We start from the raw sequence: 20,785 nt of genomic DNA, 5'->3' as shown, positions 1-20,785 counted from the left end.
CTTAGACACACATTAAGTTACAGAGGCAAAGACTGGGGGGGGGGGCTCTTGCTTACTACACTTAGACACACACTAAATTACACATGCATAGGCAGAGTGACCTATACATTCACACAAGACATGGACACTGCACATATGCAGATACAAACACATAGACGTATATAGATGTACACATAGACACGCGTCCACATCAGAGACACACAGACACATGTATACATGTGCAAACATGAACACACGCGTGCACACGTGCGTGCACACACACACACACACACACACGTGCGCGCGCGCGTGCACACAGAGCCTTCCTACACTCTCCGCCATAAGCAAATTACAGTCTCGGCTACATTGGAGATGACATCCACACACTCTCTTCGAAAAACAGACTTCCTCATCGCTGCCTGACCCAACCACTGGTGCCCCCGCTTTCCAGTAACGCCTGGGCCCCTCCCCCACATGCCCTGCTGCTCCAGGTATTTGCTGAGTAGAATCCGGAAACCTTGTCGGGAGCCACTTCTGCCTGATTCACTCCTCTCCCTGCTGCAGAGCTTCCTCGTCCCTGCTCAGAGCAACTTCCCAGGGCTCAACACCTTGAGTTTTGCCCTGACTCATCCTGCCTTAGCACAACGCAGAGGTCTGTGGTTTGCACAAGTTGGGGCACACCCCAAGGTGGGGATCAGGTGATTTTGGTGGGGGGTAGGGGGTCACTATTAGGTAAGGGACCAGGAGGGGGTGTGGTTGTGGGCTGTGTGTATTGTGGGTGCCCAAGGAACATGCATAAATCAGTCCTGCAGGAAAGCTGGCTCATGGGGTCAGAGAGGGGGATCTAGCAGGAACCCCAGGATTGTCTAAAGTTAGGGTCTTCTTCACACTGGAGCTCCTGGGCCCCATCCTGCCCCTCCTCTGGGAACAAGTCTGTGGAGCCAAGAGGACAGCTCACCTCGAGCCTGTGATCCCCGCTTCCTGATCACATTCTGAGCATCTGAGATCTTGATTTCCTGCTCGGAGGCCCCAGACAGCTTCACAGGCCTGTGCAGCAGGCCTCTACAAAGCGTCTTCCTCCAAGGGCAGGCCATGTACCCCAGGGGGGCTTAAGGAAAGCCAAATTGGTGCTTTTTGCTGGGCAGGAGTTAGGGTGGTGTGAGTAGAGGGTGCCCTGAGAGGTGTAAGCACCTTCCCTGGGGGAAGGGAGGGGTAGGAAGGGAAGGCAGGTGGGCCGCAGCCTTGGGTGCCTCCATCTGTACTCTTGCTTGGTGCCCTGCAATATTGGGGTGGACCCGACTGTGGAGCCCTCCCAAAAGGGGTATGCCAGGCTGAATTCCTATTCTCAGGGCAGAACCATGGGGCTGAATGTCAGAGAGCCTGGGTTCTGGCCGAGTTCTGCCAACAAGTCCCACCAAACAGGAGTTTAGGCTCTGGAGTCAGCGATCTGAGTTTCAAATCTCTGGGAATTCCTAGCTGTGTGACCCCAGACAAGATCCCCTCCAGAAGCCTCAGTTTTCTTATTTGTCACGTGAAACCAATAATTGCCTCTACCTCCTGTTGAATAGTAAAGTGCTTAGCACAGTGGCTCGGGCATAGTAGTGATTAAATAGCATGATTATCTGTGACCTTGGTCAATCTCTTGCTTTCCTTGAGTCTCAACTCTCTTTCAGGAAAGGAAGGATAATGCTAAATTCAATGAAGCCATAAGGTTTTTTCAGATGCTCTTAGTCCAGGATTAGATCCAAGGGAGATGCTTCTCTGTACTGAAAGCACCATGGAGAGAGCACAGTAGCACACTGAGCCTTCTCCCAGCACCAGCCCTCTGCTCCCACTGATGGTTTGGATCTGCAGATCCTCATCAAAGGAGAACCATACTCCCTTCCACCCCAGGGCCTTTGCATATGCTGGTCCCTTTGCTGGGAACACTTGTTTTTCACCTCACACCAGTTAACTGCCCCTTATGTTTCAGATCTTAAATATCACTTCCTCAGGAAAGCTCAGATCCTCAGTTGCAATTTCTCATTGTTCCTTGTCCCTATTCCCATCTATAATTATACATTTGGATGTCACTTCCTCGAAGAGGCTTTCCTTTCAACCCTGTCAAGTTTAGCGCCTTCCTGGTATGCTCTCAAAGCACCCTGCACTTTGCGGTTCACATTTCATCACTGAAACTTTTGTATTCCACCTTTGAGGGGTGAATGAAATGTCATTTCATCATGGAGGCACTAGATCAAGATCGGTTCCCCTGCTGCCTGTTCCCATAGTGCTCCTTAGTCTCCTTTCATAAAATGCATGCACTTGTCAAACTTGTCATGACTTATTCAATATCTGTCTTCTCTCACCAGAACAGGAACTTCCTGAGGCAGGAACATACTTGCCTTGTCCACAATTGCAGCCCTGGCAGTTAGAAGAGCGCTTAGCACATTGAAAGAATTGACAGCTAAGTGTCTCCCCTTTCCCCTCCGCAAACACACACACACAGAGAAACACACATGCACACACTCACATTCACACTCACACTCACACTCTCTCTCACTAACCTGATTTTATCCTTAGTCCTAAGATAGCACCTGCCACAAGGTAAAATTCTCAGCACTCGTTAAATGAATGAATGAGTAAATAAGTCTCTACTAGAGTTGGAGGCCAGAGAACATGTCTTCAACGATCTTGTGTTCCGTGTGCGTGTATGTGTGTGTGTGTGTGTGTGAGAGAGAGAGAGAGAGAAAGAGAGAGAGAGAGAGAGAGAGAGAGAGAAAGAGAGAGAGAGACAGAGAGACAGAGAAAATGGGATCAGGTGAGGCCCCCAGAGAAACATCCTGTTATAGGACAAGATCTCCTGACTTCTACTCCAGGCAGGTATGGCAGGGCCTCCACATCCTCACTTAGCAACTGTTTACAACCTCCCCATTCTCCCATTCAGCCCCAACCTTTCTCACCAGTCTTACTTTCTACAACCTCCTCTCAACCTCGGTATTGCCACAGAGGCCTCCCATTGTTCCCCGAAGCCACCTGTTTTTCTCCATTGTCCAACAGCCACCACAGAGAGACTCATCGAATAAGAGCAGAAGCGGATGCACAAGTTCAGTGAGATAGGAGAAAACTTTACTGAAACATTGACATTGGAGCCCATCCTAAAGGGTGGGCATTATCTAGTCAGGCTGATAAATAGAACAGAGCAAGGGAGGAAAGGCATTTCCGGCCGAAGGAATAGTCAGCAAAAGCTCAACTGGATCACAGACAGCTGAAATTTTTGGCACTGTGGCTACTCTCCCTAAAACACGGGGTCGGCATTATGGAGTCTCAGAAGGGTTGGCAGGGCTGGAAAAGAACCCAAACCTGGTATTGTTTTAGAGAAAGAAAGTAGCGGTATCATCAGCAATAGGAACACTAAGATGTGGCCTTTCCTTTTAAAGAGACCATTGTGCAGCCATGCGTGGGGCCTTGTCTTTCCTGAGCCTCAGTTCCCTGATCTACAAAATGAACATTTTGGACAAGGTGATCCCGCCAACTCTTTCCAGCTCCAAAGTCCTGTGACTGAAACTAAAGTCTCCCCTTGGCTTCTCGTTCCAGTTTCAGGCCAGCCCCAGGACTTGCGACCAGATATGAAGGCAGCCTTGCAGATTTCAAGACAAATGAGGGCTCTGTCTGTGCAGCTGGTACCCATTTCCTGTGCCCAGGGTTTTGCCCTTGTGCTTGGTGTGGCTGGCTGTCACCATGTCCATGGCTTCACCTGCTCCTACCAGCCTTTTGTCCACTAGTCTCCTGAAACGCCCCCGCAGTTTGGCCAGGGGGAAGGTGGCACATAGGTCAGGGAGGGTAGGTGGGCGAGGAGGGGGCCTATGGAGCCCTGGCAGAGCACTGCGGACACCCTGATGATCCCTGGCTCAATGGCCCAGCTTCCGTCTTCCTTTCCTATACCCACATATGTTTCTTGCAGCCAATAATTTTGGAATGACTCAGACCTGGCTTTGACTTCCCTCCTCGACACTAGCTGTAGGCATTTGACCTAGTTAGTTTACTTGTTTGTTTATTAGTTATTTAATTTGTTCACTAGCTCAATTTGCTCATCGATTCATCCATTCATGCATTATTCAATGGATGTTATTGAATACCTACTATGTGCCCACAAGAGGCAAGGGATGCAGTGGTCTACAAGCTGAATTCGTCGCTGGCCTTGTGATACAGGAGGTGACAGGAGTGTTGGCTTGCATGTCTAATGCAAAAGCCACTAACCACCCATGGCTACTGAGCATTTGAAATCTGGCTACTGTAACTAAGAATCTGAATGTTAAATTTTATTTAATTTTTATTAACTTAAATTTTAAAAAAGATACTTGGTTCACTTTTTTTTAGGTAAGGCAATCCTTGGTTGACCTCACAGATTGCAAGGACCTTGTCAGCTTACAATCCTTTATTTTTTATTTATTTTTTATGCCTATAGCACCTGGTCTTCCTAGGTGGTCTCCCATCCAAATACTAACCAGGCCTGACCCTGCTTAGCTTCCGAGATCAGACGGGATCGGGCTTGTTCAGGGTGGCATGGTTGTAGAATGGTTCACTTTTAAGTATGCTTGAAATGACTCAGGAATGTGAAGCTACTTTTTCAACTGCAAGTTTTATGAAATCTGTATACAGATCAAATATTGACTATGAAAAATTTAGTATTGAGTCAAGATGTGCTGAACACATATAAAAACACATTGGATTTTAAATTGTTAGTACAAAAAAAAGAATGAAAAATATCCAACTGACAAATATTTAAATATTGATTATATGTTGGAAGTGAAAACATTCTGGATATATTGAATTAAAAATATATTACCAAAATGAATATCACCCGTTTCTTTTTACTTTTTTAATGTGGCTCTCGGAAATTTAAAATCATATATGTGGCTCATGTGATATTTCTACTGAACAGTGCTGTGTTAGGAAATTAAACAACTACAATGTGAACTGAAGATTGTGGTAACACTAAATGAGATGCTGCATGTAAAGTGCTTAGTTCAGGGTAAGCGCTCAGTCAATATTAGCTACATCTGAACATCAGACATTGGGCTGTACCCCAAATCATTCCTTTCCTTCACCTTGGCAAGTGGTACCCCTCTTGAGGCCAAGATTTGGGCCCCTTTGCTATGGGTGACTTTTTCCCCAGGAGTCTCTTGGGCCTTTTATGCAAACAAGTTTTTCCACATCCCACCTCTCAGTCCTTCAGATACTCTAAGATATATCTGTTACCACATGGGCCCGGGTGGGCTTCTCCATGCTCCCCCTTGATGCCATCATTGTTTTCCATCTTCCTCCTCCTCCCTAGCAGTGCACACTCTTTGCCCTGATTCAAGGTCTGGCCTACTTGCCAGGATTTTCTAAGTCACTTTTGGATTTCACAGATTGGTAAAATTTCCCACAATTTTGGGGACCCAGTATAGGATTGATTTTCTTTTCTTTTTTTTTTTTGTCAAATAAGGTCATTAACAAAATTAATTATTGTCTTCTATCACCTTATTTCATAAGAGAAAGAACTCTTTTAAAAGTGAGACCTATTTTTTTGCAGAATTTGATAAGCTAATTCTAAAATTCACATGCAAATGCAAGGGACCCAGAAAAGACAAAAACAATCTTGAAAAAAAGTTGAAGGGCTCATATTTCCTGATTTCAAAACTCACTACAAAACTATAGTAATCAAGACAGTGTGGTACTGGCATAAGGATAGGCATATAGGTCAATGAAAAAAATAGAGTTCAGAAATAAATCCTTACATTTATGGTCGGTTGATTTTGACAAAGATGCTAAGAAAATTCAATGAGAAAGAGTAATATTTTCAACAAATGGTGCTGAGACAATTGGATATGCAAATGCAAAAGGTGAATTTGGAACCCTATATTTCATCATGTACAAAACTTAGCTCAATATGGACCACAGACCTAAAGTAAAGAACTATAAACTCTTTATATGGATTAGGCAATCATTTCCTAGATATGACACTAAAACATAAGCAATAAAAGAAAAAATTGATATATTGAACATCATCAAAATTAAAAACATTTTTTTTTTTATACCTATAGCACCCAGTCTTCCTAGGTGGTCTCCCATCCAAGTATTAACCAGGCCCAATCCTGCTTAGCTTCCGAGATCAGATGAGATCGGGTGTGTTTAGGGCGGTATGGCCGTAGACAAAAACTTTTGTTTTCAATGACATCATCAAGCAAGTGGAAAAACAACCCACAAAATATTTGCAAATTATATAACTGATAAGGGAGTTATATTCAGAGTAGATTAAAAAATGCTTACAATTCAACAAACAACCCAATTAAAAAATGGACAAAGGATTTGAATAGACACTTCTCCAAACATACACAAGTGGTCAACAAGCACATGAACAGATGCTCAACATCTTCAGTCATTAGGTAAATGCAAATCAAAACCACAATAAGATACCATTTCACACCTACTAGGATAGCTATAATCAAGAAGACATAATAAGTGCTGGCAAGGATGTAGAGAAATTGGAACCCTCAGACACTGCTGGATTGCAAAGTGGCCTCTTTGGGAAACATTTTGGCAAGTCTTCAAAATATTAAGTTACCATATGATCCAGCCATTCTACTCTTACGTAGCTACCCAAGAGAAATGAAAACACATGCCCACACAAAAACAAAAACAAAAAAATCCTTCATACACAAATGTTCATAGCAGCATTATTCCTAGTGGCTAAAATGTAGAAAAAGCCCAAATGTCCAGCAACTGATGAATGAGATAAACAAAGTGGGGTGTACCCATACAATGGAATTTCATTCAGCTATAGAAAGGAATGAAATACTGATAAATGCTCCACATGGATGAACCTCAAAAAACATTATGCTCAATAAAAGAAGCCAGTAACAAAAGAGCACATATAGTATGATTCCATTTATTTGAAATGTCCAGAATAGGCTAATCGACAGAGATAGAAAGTAGATTAGTGGTTGGCAGGGGCCGGAGGTGAGGGATGGGCATTGGGGAGTGACTGCTAATGGGTATGAGGTTTCATTTTGGCATGGTGAAAATGTTCAACAATTATGGCCATCTTTGCATAACTTTGCAGATAAACTGAAAGCCATTGACTTACACACTTTAAATGGGTGAACTTTACGTTATGTAAATTCTCTCTCAATAAAGCTGTTAAACATAAAAGTGACCTAGGACAGACAGGATATTGATTAGGAGCATCGAGTTCTGGTGTCCCGAGGTCTTCACTGTAAGACTCAGCTCTGCTGCTTTCCAGTTGTGGGACCTCGGACAAAATAGTTGACTGTGCTGAGCCTCAGTTCCCTCAACTATATGGGGATGTTGTGAAGATTAAACAAGAACATCTGTGTAAGGTGTCCGCGACATAGTGAGTGCTCAAACGTCACCAGGCATTTTTATTGTTACATATTGTTGTCATCTCTAATTCAAGGACAGTCCTTTAAATGAAATAAAATGAGCTTTATGAAAATCTCACCGGCTTGTCCTTCTTTTTCTCACTTTGTAAAAACTAGCAAAAGCTTCCTCACTGGCTAGCATCCCTGAGGCAGCAGGGTGCTTGCCGCCCACCCACAGCATCATCCCTCCCTTTGAGAAGGGGACTGCCACGGCCGGAACATCTTTGGAGATCAGTTACTCCAATCCTTTCTGAATACATTTTAGAAGTGAGATCAGTCTTCATATGAAATTAAAATACTAATAATCATAATAATGGCGAATGACTAGTGAGCTTTTTCCATAAGCCAAGTGCCATGTTAAGCATCTCATGTGCAGAGTCTCCTTCATAACCCTCGAGGCACTCAAGGCCACAGTGTTAGTCTGTAGCAGAGCCCTCAAGAGCCTGTCAGTTTAATACAAAATATCTGTGCTCTTAATCTAAGGACAGTTAAAAGTGATGATTCAGAGGCCTCACTGCAAACGTTTGCATCCTAGCTCAGACCCTAGATCAGTTAGTTAATAGCTCAGAGCCTCAGTTTCCTCATCTGTAAAATCAAGATACAAATACTACACAGGGATATTGTGCTAAGCACTTCACATGCCTTAGCACATGTAATCCACCCCACAACGTGGCAGAGCTCAATGTTTACTTTCATTATTCCTACACATATCATCTGCTTATGAAGAAACAGAATGCGAAACAGATCCAAGTAGGGCCATTCCAGTTGAAAAGACTGGGGGGGGTCTCACTTCTATCTGTCCTTCTTGTCTACCTTCTGTTGACCCTAAGAATCCCTCTTTGGGACTCTAGGGCTCCTTGAAGCATAATGTGAACCCATTCTTTAGCTTATCCTCACTCATTGCACAGATGAGAGAACTGAGGCCCAGAGAGGGGAGGATACTTGTCCAAGGTCACACAGTCACTCAGGAGCAGAGATAGGACTAGAACCCTGGCTCCCTGACTCCTGACCTGACTGTTGTTGCCACAGTTAGGGTCCCCAGGTCCCCACTGCCTCAGAGGAGGTTGTGCCGCTGCCAGAACTCCCAGGTTGGGCTCCTCTCTCCGCCAGGGGATAATCCTTTAATGAATTAAGTGGAGCAATTATGGCGGCGTGAAAGCGAGTCTTTGTTACTTTTTGGTAACCAACTGGCATCTTGCGGAGTCTCATTTACTGTCAGTTGAGTACTTAGAGATAAATGCTCTTACTTTCCACATCTTCACCAGAATCTCCTCCCTTACCCCTCTCCCCTTCACTCCCTGTCAACACGCCTGTTGGGCAATGGCAGTAAAGTGATGAAGGAGCCCCGCACAGCGCTGCCGCTCGTGGAGCTTCCATCCAGGGCAGCACAGACACCAACTGAGCAAAAACCAGAACAAAACCCCAAAACGTAAATACCTCAAGCTGTCTTCCAGTTTGTGGTGATCGTGGTTCAGAGCGGAGGAAGAGGTTGGGTCTTGGCTGCAGCACAGAGCACAGCCTGGCTGCTGCTCCTCTTTCTGCCTGGAATGTTTCCTCGCAGGTCTGTGTGGTGGCTCCTGATCACTCGGGGTCCCCTCCTAGGGTCATCTGCTCAGAGTGGCCTTCCCTGGCCACCCTACTGAAGCGATTCCCAAGCTACTCTGGCCCTTTCTCTGCTTTCTCTCTTTAGTGAACACAGCTTACTCAAATCACGCAATTGATGGGTTTGCCCATGTGTTTATCTTCTGCCTCTTCCTGGCAGTGGAAGCTCTGGAAGGCAGGAAGTCTGTCTTGCTCACCACTGCACTCCCGGCACCTAGAGCAGAGCTTGACATCTGAAAGGGGCTCCGTGTAATATCTGCTGCCTGAGTGAGTGAAGGAAGGGATAGAAGAGTAAAAGGCAAAGAAGTGGAAGCTGGGCTTGCAGTTCTATTTCTGCCACGAACTTGCAGTGTGAACTTGGGCAATTTTCATACCCACTCCGGTTAACTTCATTTTCTTCCATTGCAAAATTAAAAAAAAAATTAGAGTTAGCATCTTTTCGGCTGTATGTTCACATCTCCCTATAATGATTTCACACTAGAATGTAATTTTGTCTTTAAACATCTGTCTCACCTGCTAAGCTGTAAAGCTCCACAGGTGATTCCAATGAGCATCCAGGGCTAAGCATAACTGCTCTCAACAGTCCTGGGTTTCTGTGCCTATGAGCAGCTCTACTGCACGCCCTCCCGGGCTCCAGGCCTGGGACTTCAGTGCAGGCATTAGCAAGGCCTCTACCTGGACAGCAGCCAGATGGGAGGAAGAACAAGAACCACTTATCTCCATTAGGCCTCCCTTATCCCTGGGTTTTCAAGGATCCCAGCAGCAGCCTGTTGAAAGCTGGAGGGCTTAGCTCGAAATCCTCAGGCAATAGGAGCAGCTTGTGTCTGGGAGCTGCTGAGAAGTCTGAAATCTCTGAGCCTAGGGCCACAGAAAGGTCATTTGGGCCATTTCCTTGCCTCTGGGCAGGAGGTACTGGCACGGGCCTTGGAATAGGCAGTCGGAGTGCTGGGTTCAAGTCTCAATCCTGCCAGACTCCAACCAGTGAACCTGGACAAGCAACAAAGGCTGTGCAATGAACAGATATTTATTGAACAATCCCTGGGGGCACAGAGCTGGGTATCCTCAACCCAGGCACATCCACGTTCTCTGATTTAGAGGACAGAGGTGAGACCCGAGAATCCGTGCTTGCCTGGGCATCTGCGTGGGCTCTGGATACTGCCCCCGAGTCTGAGACAGCAAGGTGACTCTGAAGAGGGAAGCAGAGCAGAGCATCACAGCAGAGGTGCCTGTCAGGGAGGCATGGCATGTTTTGAATGGTAGACAGAAGTGAGTAAGCCAGACACTGACCTCAAACAGCCCCAAAACATCAGGCCCTCAGTCTACTCAATGGTTACCTGATGGAGTAGGATCTACTGTTGTGCTCTATAAATCTCAGCTCCTTCATCTATTTCTCTATCAGTCACTCTTTATACGCCAGTTGAAAATCTCCTGCCTTGTCCTATTGATGTGTATCTAGGACTGAGAAGGCCTTTAGATTTGCTCATAACCACCGTCTTCTAATAATTGCACATAGCTTTATGCAGAGCTCCCTCTCATCTACTATTTCAGACAATTCTCATAATTTCCTGGGAAAAGTGGAAGGCTGGACGGATCATCCCTGCTTCTCGCACAAAAAGTCTATAGTCTCATGGCCAGTAAGGGCCAGTAAGCAGAAGGTCCTCTAATCAAACTTGAATATTTGATCCTGAATCCAATGATCCTGGACCGAGATTATCTGTCTGTCTCTCTGCTTGCCCATCCTTCCATCATCCATCCACCCATCTACCTGTCCATGTGTCCATCCATCCATGCATTGCCAACTTACTTTCATAGGCTTGTTCCTATCTGTTATACACACTAATCTATTTCTTGTATCCATTCATTATGATTTCGTCTCTATAACAATCTGCCTATTCAATTTAGCATTTATTCAGAGCCTGCCATGTGTCACACATTCTCTCTACTTGTATCTTCTGCTTTCACCTTCCATATACCTCACCTTCCCACTAAATGCTTTCTCCTTCTGACCTTTTCATAAGACCCTTAGTCAGTATGACCATGATCTCCACTTGCCTCTCCCACTTGGCTTCTGAGTGGACCCCTTGTCCTTCCTTGACTGCATTGACCAGCTCCACTCCTGTCCCATGCTAGACTCCAGGAAAATATTGATTAACTGGGTGACTAGTAGGCTTTCTGCAACTCAAGAGCAAGGATTCTGTCTTTTCTAGTGTTCCATCCTCGTCAGTTCCCAGTCCAGGGCCAAGCACATGGTAAACATTTGTTCACACTGTTTGGCTTGAATTCGCAGGATTTGAGAGTTGGAATGAACTTTTCAACTTTTATTCATTCAACAAATCTTGCATAGATTTGCTCACTAGATGCTCTTCCTGGGCATAGAGGTTAATGAGTACAACCTTATTTTAAAAATAGGGAGAGGGAAGCCTGGAGAAGGGCAGGGGCTTGCTCAAGGTCCCACAGCTGTGGCAGAGCCTTGAGGACAGTGAAGAGAACGTCACTACACTGGACCCAGACAACTCCTGAGTCCCCCACAAAGCCAGGTGTCATGGTGCTTAATGGTCCTTAGAAGATATTAGGAAACTATGGGCTGCCTCACCAAGTCAAACCAGTTGGGCCCCATCAAGCTGCCTTGCGGGTGGCAGGGGAGCCTGAGTCAGTCTTGCCTGCATAGATGACAACAAGGTGACCAGGGGCTGGCCAGGGAAGGAGGGAGTGGGCCTGAAGGTTCTAAGAGAAGGGAAGTAAGGGGCCCTGGCTAGATCCCAAGGGACTACACCCTTAATAGGGAATATCTGAGCAGTAGAGTCCAGGTCCTAATGCTAAGGACATTCCAATGAGAACAAACATTCCCTCATTCCTGGGAAATCCTGCTGACCCTGCCCCCTACCCTATGTTAAAATCAGACCCGTAAGGTGTGATGTCAGAATTTACCTAGCTCAAGGGTTCTCAAAACTGAGTAAGCCCCAGAATGACCTAGGGCCCCGGAAGTGTGGAGTGGACTCCATGAAAAAGCTGTTGAGTGAAAAGTTGCAGAATGACACACAAGACACTATTTTAACAAACACCCTGCACCAAACAAACAAAAAACTCAAATGCTACCTATTTCCTGCTGGTACATTTATGTATGAAGATAAATATCGAGAAAGTTACATGCTTAAATGATTACATGAGTTGCCTTTGGAGAAGGTATTGGTGGTGATGCAAGGAGAGCTTTAGCCTGAAGTGTAATGTTTCATTATTTTATAAGGAAAATGTATCATGCTTTATTTGTACAAATGTAAAATTTAAATAAAACTATTTCTTCAAATTTTTTCACCCATTTTATCGGGTTGGAAGTTTTAAAATCTACATTCTAGCAAAGTGTCTGGGGACTCCTGTGGAGCTGATCCGTGATCGAGTCCACCATTGTACCGACGAGCAACCTGAGAGTCAGAGACGGCAAGGAACTTGCCTGAGACCGCACAGCATGGTAGTGACTGAGTTGAGCCCAGGGTGTTCTGCTCCAAGTAGTGCTCTGTCTTGTACACAGTGGCATGAAAAGGAAACCCACCAGGAGAGCGGAGATGGAGGAGGCGTGGATGGATGTCCAGAGCCAGCGTGTGAGGAGCTGGCTGGCACTCCTTGCTCGCTGAGTTGGGCAGTTAGCAACCTCCGCGGGAGAGAAGGGGCAAATATTGCCCATCTATCTCGCTTTTCTTTGAGCTGCTTTGTTCTCAGCCCTTCTCCCTTCCTGGACTCCCTTTTGCCCTTGAGCACTTTGCCTCCAAGAGCCCCCTGTTTCCAGCAGTGGCCCTGTTTGGACAGCCTTGTTGCCGAGTGACTATCCGGGCAAATCCTTTCCCTCTCTTGGCCTCAGCTTCCTCATCTATTATATATACGGTGGACTGAATCAGTGGCTCCCAAACCTGGTTTTACCCTCTCTGGGAGGCTCATTTAAAAATTCCGAGTCCTGGGCCCTTCTGTGATGGGGGATGGGGCCTAGAACGTCCATTTGTAACACCCCGCCTCCACTCCCCCACCAGAGGATTCCCACAAAGATTGAAGTTAGACAATGACTGGGCTACTAGGTTTTTCCCTGAGCAGCCCTCCCTGAGCCTTGGGCCTTGGGTAGGCCTGAGGCCTGGACTGTGAGGAAGGCCTGAGGTGCTGAGGAAGCCAGAGTGGCCAACAAACCCTGCTCTCAGGAGACCCTGGCCTCTCTCCCTGTGGCCCTCGACTAGGCCAAGGTTTCAGGGTTTCCTCCTTCAGAACCAGCCTCCTTCTAGCCTGGGCAGAATGTCTGGAATGTGGCTGCTGCGGGAGACAAGGCTGGTCGGGCTGCCGGAGATGCCTCCGGAATTTAGGCAGTAGAAAGCAGCCTCCTGTCCCTGAGGGCCTCTGCCCTGCTGGCCTTGAAGTGACCCAGCAGGACCCAAGCACCAAGTGAAGGAGGGAGAGAGGGCTGCGGGGCCCTGAACAGGCCAGCAAATCTCACTAGGCCTCCATTTGCTCATATGTAAAATCGTGTCCTACTTCTCCACGCATGTGACATTGTGGCACTTCCAAAGCAATTTCTCATCTATCCATCCTCTGTACCTACCACATTTCATTAGCACTATATGAATGGCTATGGGAAATTTATAGATGAATTAGACACCAAACTGATCCAGAAAACTACCATTTTTTTTTTTTTTTTTGCCACAGGTACAGTGCTTAGTGTTTTATTGATTCATCACCTTATTTAATCCTGACAATCCCCGCAAGATAAGAACTGCTACCAACTCCATTCGGCGGATGAGGAAACCGCTTCCCAGAGGGCCTAAGTAACTTGTCCAAGGCCACACAGCTGCAAGATGGGTGTGAGTCCAGCTGTCTAACCTCAAGTCCAACCCTCACCCTATGCTTGACACTCTCAACAAGTACAGCCAGGGGCATGAGGACCACATAGTGATATCCTGCCCCGACCTCACTGTGAGACTGGAATGGAGCAATCTGTGCTCCAAGGGGCATGGAATCCCTAGCGATTCACGTGAAGAACAGAGGTGGGGAGGTGGGGGGCAGGGTGGAATTAGAGATGCTCCTGAGCAGGCAGCCTTGTGAGGAACCAGACAGGTGTGGGTGGTATGGCAACAGGTAGAGACTCCACATCTGCATATGGAGGGTGCCAGGCTGAGGCTGGGGAGCAATAGGCCAGCTTGGCTGATCTGCGAATCAGCTAGATCATTTGAGGGCCCAGTACAAAACGACAGTGTGGGAACCTTATTCAAAAGTTACTGAGATTTACAAGACAGGGACAGTAGAGAATTGAATCAAGTGAAAGGCCTTTCTAGATGCACATGGCATGCCCATGGATCTAAATCCTGTGATTCGTTTGGAGCATAACGTTAGGGTGGAGGCTAAGACAACAGGTTTTGGAGCTAGATAAACTTAGTCCAAATCCTGGCTCTACTGTTTCATGGTAGGATGACCTTGGACAGGTCACGTAAACCTCTGTGACTCTCGGTTCCTTCCTCTGCAAAATGAGAATGAAAATAACAGCACCCCATCAGGAGGATCTATTTGAGGATTAAATAAGATGCTGGTTATCCTAGTACTTAAATTATAACAAATATTAGTTATTATTACTGTAATTGTTATTGTTCTTACTATACAATAGAGAGAAATGGGGACGATGCTGCAAATGTAGTTCATGGTTGTGGAGAAGAGGACTTGGGAGGGGTCCTGGTTCCCTGGACCAGAGCCACATCAGAGCCCCAAGTCTAGGGGCAGGTAAGGGTGGGGATAACATCAGAGGTTCTGTTTCAAATCCTCAGAGTGGCTCCCTACCTCTCAGGCTTCCTGTTGGGGTGATCTAACCAAAGCCATTGAACCAGCCAACCTGAGCCCCACCCACCAGCACCAGCTTGGGGCAGGCCGACTTCAGGCTGGATTGGCGGCAGATGAGCTCATGCTCACTGGCTTGGCCAACAAGGCCGGACACTTCTCCTGGCAGGAGCCTGTCAGAACTGCCAGCTGGGGGTCAGGATGAGCTGGAAGGCCTGGTGGTGCCCAGATGCCCATGGCCAGCGGGTCTGCTGAGTGTTTGATTACATTCCCGGGCACCCCAGGCAACACCAGGGCCTGCCGTTCCCACTCCTGCTGGGTCCCGTCTGTCAGCTGCAGAACTGACATCCCAAGCTCGGCCCCCTACCGTCCACCTGCCTTCTACCTTCTGTTTCGCCCTCTCGGCTACAGGCTTGCAGCCCTCACGGAGCCAGGTGGCTGCAGCCCCCGATGACTTCATCCTCCTTAAAGGCATCACGTCCCTTTGCCAGCCAGGCTTTGAGAGTCTCTCCTGTCCATAGGTCCACAGACCAGAATCCAGGGTCTCTGCTCTGTACCTGTCTCCCAGCCTCACTCCCATCCTGCTGTGTGACCCTCCCCAGGGAGAACACAGTACAACAGAGGGACCCCAGCCCTGGAAATGACAGTTTGCATTTCATGTTCAAGAAACACACTGTCTCGGTATAACCAGTCCATCAGCCAACTGTTACCAGTGAGCCAAATTTTCTCTTGAGATGGGTCTTCCAAGGTGAACCACACTCACTCAGCACCTCCTCTGAGTCTGCAACACATGTGGGTCATGCAGTAAGACAGCAAGTCCCTCCACTAGGGTGACTGACCTGTCCCCTTTCACTGGGACCACTCCGATTATAGCACTGAAATTCCCACATCCTGGGAAACCCATCGGTCCGGGGCCAACCAGGACGTTGGTCAGCCAGTCCTGCACGTGTGTCTGTGATGTGCTGTATCCGATGATTTGTGTCTACGATTTTCACCGAATAATCCTGAGCCTTTAGCCTGCCCCAGAAACAAAGGGGTTCAGTCTGTTAAAAATGAAAATAATACTATTTGTGCTTCTAGATTCTATAGGCACCCTGAAATTTGCCATCTGGGTAGAGTTTTCATCACTGCTCAGGCCCCTCATTTATACTTTCTACCCCATGAAGAATGTAGAAAAACCTGTGACAGAGGGAGAAACAGCTCAGCCAGTCCACAGGGGAGACTACAGCTTTCCTCAGGCAAGCAGGGGGAGTAGACAGCTACCATTTGCTAGGTCTTTCTTTAGAAACCTACAGCATCCTTGTGAACAATATCAGAACTTTAGAACATCAGAGCTAGATGTTAAAGATTAGAGTTCAATACCTGCTTCATTGAGCTAGGAAAACCAGGGTCCAGGTAGGAGATTCGGAATCGGATATAATTCTTTTTAGTGCCTACCATGTGCTCATGCAGTAACATTGATGCAGGGGGCCCACCCCCAGAGAGTTTAATGTGATTGGTCTGGGGTGGGGCCTGGGCATCAGGATGGATAGAAGCCAGCCCCACGCCCCTGCCCCTGGGGTGCCAATGCGCAGCCTCGGCTGAGAACCACTGGGTTAGACAGAGATCCATCCCTGAGGAGCTTAAAATAGAGAGTGGGGCCGGACTTGACATGAATAGAGGAGCACACAGAAGTAGGACACAAAGCAGAGGGTCACACAGGAGGTTCGTTTGGAGAGTTGCAGGGCAGAGGGAGAAATCCAGGACAGTGCAGCCCTGTCGTTAGGGTCAGACAGACTGGGGCTTGAAACTTGGATTAGTCGAAACTGGTGACCTTGGGTAAGTAATTAAAACTTTTCTGAGCTTCATCTGAAAAATAGAGATCGATGACAGCACCTAACCTATTGTGATATTCAGAGAAATGAGATAATCTCTGCAGAGTGCTGAGTTCAGTGCCTGGAATAAAGATTATGGCTGTGGCCTGGGTGGGCAAGGCACACAGGCCAGTATGGTTCAGTCTGCACTCTGCTGATGGATTGCTTGGGTTTAAATTCCCATTTCTTCCCTGTGTGACCTTGGGCAAGTCATTTCACCTTTCTGTGCTCTCAATTCACCGTTGGAGGTAATAATACTACACTCCTTATGTGGTTGCTACGAGGATCGTGTGCCCGGAAAGGTCTTAGGACAGTGCCTGGTATAGAGGAAGCACCGTCCTACTACTGCTTATTATTATTGTTGTTGTTGTTGTTGTTGTTGTTATTATTATTATTATTATTATTATTATTATTTCTCCTAAAGTCAGGGGCATGGTCAAGGGGAGCTCACAGAGGCAACTTGGCATATGCACTGTACCAAGATGGCCGTGTACAATTTTAGATGACTGGAAAGCTGTGAGCAGGGGCTCAGGAATGAGAAGCTCCCGAGCATGCTTAGAGGACACCGAGGAGTCCAGTTTCCCTGGTGCGTGGGGACTGGAGGCCAGAAGATCCCTCGGTTGGGTCCCGGGGCCAGCAGGAAGCAGTTATCAGGGCCTGAGTCAGGAGTGGCAGGGGAACTGGAGAGGAGGGGTTCTATAATCCATTCCAGTACTCATCTCCCCCCTTCCCTGCCAGGCTGCAGACAGTCCCTGCACTGGACAGGCTGGAGGCTAGTCTTGGCTCGGATGGGGGCTTGAAGGAAGACAGTCGCCTGCCACTCCACACATGACTAGTCAAAGGGCTCGGCCCAGCCACCCTCCCTCAGGTTAATGCCTAATCAGCCCAGACTCAGAGACTTGGGCAGCAATCAGTCAAGTGGGTAATTGCCCAGGTTAGCCTTCCCACCGGAGTTGATCACGGCAGCTCCCCTCATGCCGCAAACCCCTAGGCCGCTCATCCAGTGCTGAGGCAGCTTGTAGGAGGGAGGCCTGGAGAGTTCCTTGTAGGAAGCTCCTCTGGTTGTCTTGGGCAATACACCACAGCAGCCTGCTTGACACCTGTGCTCACCCCTGATGCTGGTGACAGATCGTCAAGGAGAGAGCCCACAGTGGCTGCAGCAGCTCCATGAATAAATATCACCCGGGAGCTGGGAAATAGCCAGAGCCTCATGAACCTTACCAGCTCCACTTATCCATAGAATCCAGCCTGAACATCTAGAAAACCAAGTCCTAACCACAGAACCAGACCTCAGTTTTTGTCACATGGCAGAGGAAGGAAACCATTCTGAGTGGCCCCAGCAATTGTGAGCCCATTTAACATGTAAGGAAGCAGACTTTGCAAATTTAAGTCATTTGCATGGGGTCACATAGCTTATAATAACAGTAATAATAAAGGTATATAGAATTCTTGATTTTGAACCGGGTTCAAGGGTTGCTGCTCAAACGAACATCAGGTAGAATTGTCAAGAGTCGGAACTGAGTGCTGGGAGAGGTAACGAGCTCCCCGTAATTAGAGGTGTGCAAGCCAAGACTCATTTATTTGCCAGGGAAGCTGCAGAGGGGCTGCAAGTCCTGGCGGGAGAGAGAGAATTAAGACAGGATGGTTGCAGAGCCGTTTTCAGCTCTGTGGGGCAAGAATTATTTCATTTACCTCAGTGCCTGGTCCAGCGCCTGGAAAAGGGGAGGTGTAAGGCCTTCCCTGTGTGTGCTCACAAGAAACAAGCAAATGAACGCATCCTATAACTAAAAAGCGTGGCAATGACGGGGGTGGGTAATTCTTGTCTAATTCTACTGCCCTTCCCTTAAAGCACTGGTTCTCAACACAAGGAGCATGTGCACATTGGAATAGTTGGGGAGCCAGAGCAGAGAGGCACCCCATAATATGTTGCTTCTCAACAAGATACCAAGCACTGTGCTTTGCACTTTACACACATTATCTGTCTCATGAATCTGTACCACCATATGGAGCAAAAATTCTTGTTATCACATTTCACAGACAGGGAAGCCAGAGCTTAGGGAGGTTAAGTCACAGACAATAGCAGTAAGTAGAACTACCTTTTAAGGGAGACTTGCTCTGCTCAGTGCCTTCCATCAACCTTTTCATCCTTTGATCCCCAGAACGAACTGTGAGATAGGAGTTGCTATCTCTACCTTTTCAAAAAAGGGAAGCTGAGGCTCAAATTAAGTCACTCGCCCAAGGTTACTGAGCTAGTAGGTAGCAGCACCAGGGTTTTGAATCAGGCCTTGGGGGGAGGGATGACTGTGGTCGTCATCTCAGATCTGCTGCATGGGGAAGGAGAGTAGAGAGAACACTGGCCAAAGAGCTAAGCAAGCTGGGTCCTTTCCCAATCCCCTCATGGTCTCTGTGTGGCCTCAGGCAAGTACTACCTGTCTAGGGTCTCAGTTTATCCTTCTGGAAAACCGAGAAGGAAGGTGGAGATGGGCCTGATTTCTCAGCAACTTTCCAGCCGTCATTTTCCATGACTCGATTCCCCACCGTGAGTTCTGGGCCACAAACCAGTTGGCTTCCTCCCTCCCTCTCCGTGAGACAGAGAGCTGGCAGGAGGGACTGATCCGCCTCAATTCTCCCACCTCCTTTTTCCTCCTCCTCCTGGACTGGGACACACCTACTCCAACTTTCTCAGCAGCCTCCACGGAGTGCGCGCGCCTTTCTGCTCCCTCTCTGCACCTCCCTCCTGAGCTGGTCAGTCCGGCGCTAGTGAAAGGGGTTCCAGCCCAGCAGCCCAGCCGGGGGCACCCTCCCCTACCTGAAGGGCACAGGTAAGAACTGTTGGAGGATGGAAAGTTCAGGAAGGGGGTGCAAAGCTAATCCATTCTTGTGCCTGGTCCCAGAGAAGGCGGGTTTTGGGGCTCTTGGAAAGTGAGGACGAGCCAGGAGATGGCTAAGGCGGGCAGGAGGGGTAGGACAGGGACACCTGGGCCTTGGATCACCTAGGTACACTGAATGAAGCCAGAGATGCAACCAGCCCGAGCCTAGGAGCTGAGGATTGCGGCTCAGGAATGGACAAGGCTAGGACCTTGATCTCACGGAGGAGCAAGGTCATATTTGCACGAGTGGAAAGTTGGACTCTCAACCCTGGAATAATGAAATTCCCTGCTTGGGATTTCTGGGGATGAGCCTTGAGGGGAATGGGAGAGCTGTTTTCTCTGTGGTTTTAGGAGAAAATGCTGGGGTCAGGGAACAGAGAGGTGCTGCCTGCTTGTGTGTGTTCAGGGGGGCACAGAGGCTCTATCACAGACAAAGCCGCCTGGTGAGGAAGAGGGAAGGCCTGAGGGAGAGTCAGATAACCGGGCCAGCCCTGGTTCTCCTGCAGCTCTTTAGAAGCACCCAAATTAGTACCTCAGCTTTCCCGGCTGTAAAATGGGGGTGCTCACAGTCTCTAAGGGCTGGGAAAGTCTGCGACTGGGTGAGGCACCAGAGGCGGCACTGGGGTTGGGGGCGGGGAGTGGGAACAGCTCTGCTCCCCTATCTTGGGGGAAGCAGGAACCTGATGTGTATCTTTGAAGGCAGGAGAGCTGGAGTGGAACGCTGAGCCACCAGGCCAGAGTTCAGCCCTCCACTGTGGGGCGAAGGGATGCCATCTGCCTCGATGCGGGCAGCAGCAGGACTGTGCCCAGGTTTGCTGAGGGCTCAGAAAGCCTGCTTCTGTTCCCAGCCACACTCTGGAGCTGACACCTGGGCTCAAGAGAGAGGAGGGAGGTAGAAAAGCAGACTCAGGCAAGTGCTTCTAGTCCTTCAGCTGGTTTTACAGATGGGGAGCTGAGCCTGGGCAGGTTAATGGTGCCCGCCTCACAGGATACTACTAATAGTCACTATTATAGCTGATACTTACTGGATGCTTCTTGTATTTGGGGACTGGGCTGAGTATGCATAGTCGTTAGAAAAATTTGAGTTTTCAAAGCAGGCAAGGTGAAAAGGGAATTTCGTTATTTGTGTCTCTGTGACTCACAGGTTGTGTGGCCTAAGGACAGTTATATACCGATCTGGGCCTATTTCCCTATTTATAAAATAAAGGTGGTTAGCTATTGTTAAGATTCATAATTAATTGATTCATCCCAACAAGCCTGTTGGGTCGGCAGAGCAGGA

General features: G+C 47.8%; 1 protein-coding gene and 2 pseudogenes across 2 annotated transcripts in view; all 3 read right to left on the bottom strand.

The window, feature by feature from the left end:
• Positions 1-20,785, bottom strand: part of SLC36A1 (solute carrier family 36 member 1) — a 245,499-nt gene that overhangs the window by 100,971 nt on the left and 123,743 nt on the right. The gene's annotated exons all lie outside the window — the stretch shown is intronic.
• Positions 4,415-4,533, bottom strand: LOC112475372 (annotated as a pseudogene).
• Positions 6,036-6,154, bottom strand: LOC112475350 (annotated as a pseudogene).

This window comes from Pteropus alecto, unplaced genomic scaffold (genome assembly GCF_000325575.1).
Source record: "Pteropus alecto unplaced genomic scaffold, ASM32557v1 scaffold40, whole genome shotgun sequence".
Taxonomy (NCBI): Eukaryota; Metazoa; Chordata; class Mammalia; order Chiroptera; family Pteropodidae; genus Pteropus; species Pteropus alecto.
Note: the sequence above shows the minus strand (reverse complement) of the source record. Positions and strands in the feature narration are given on the sequence as shown.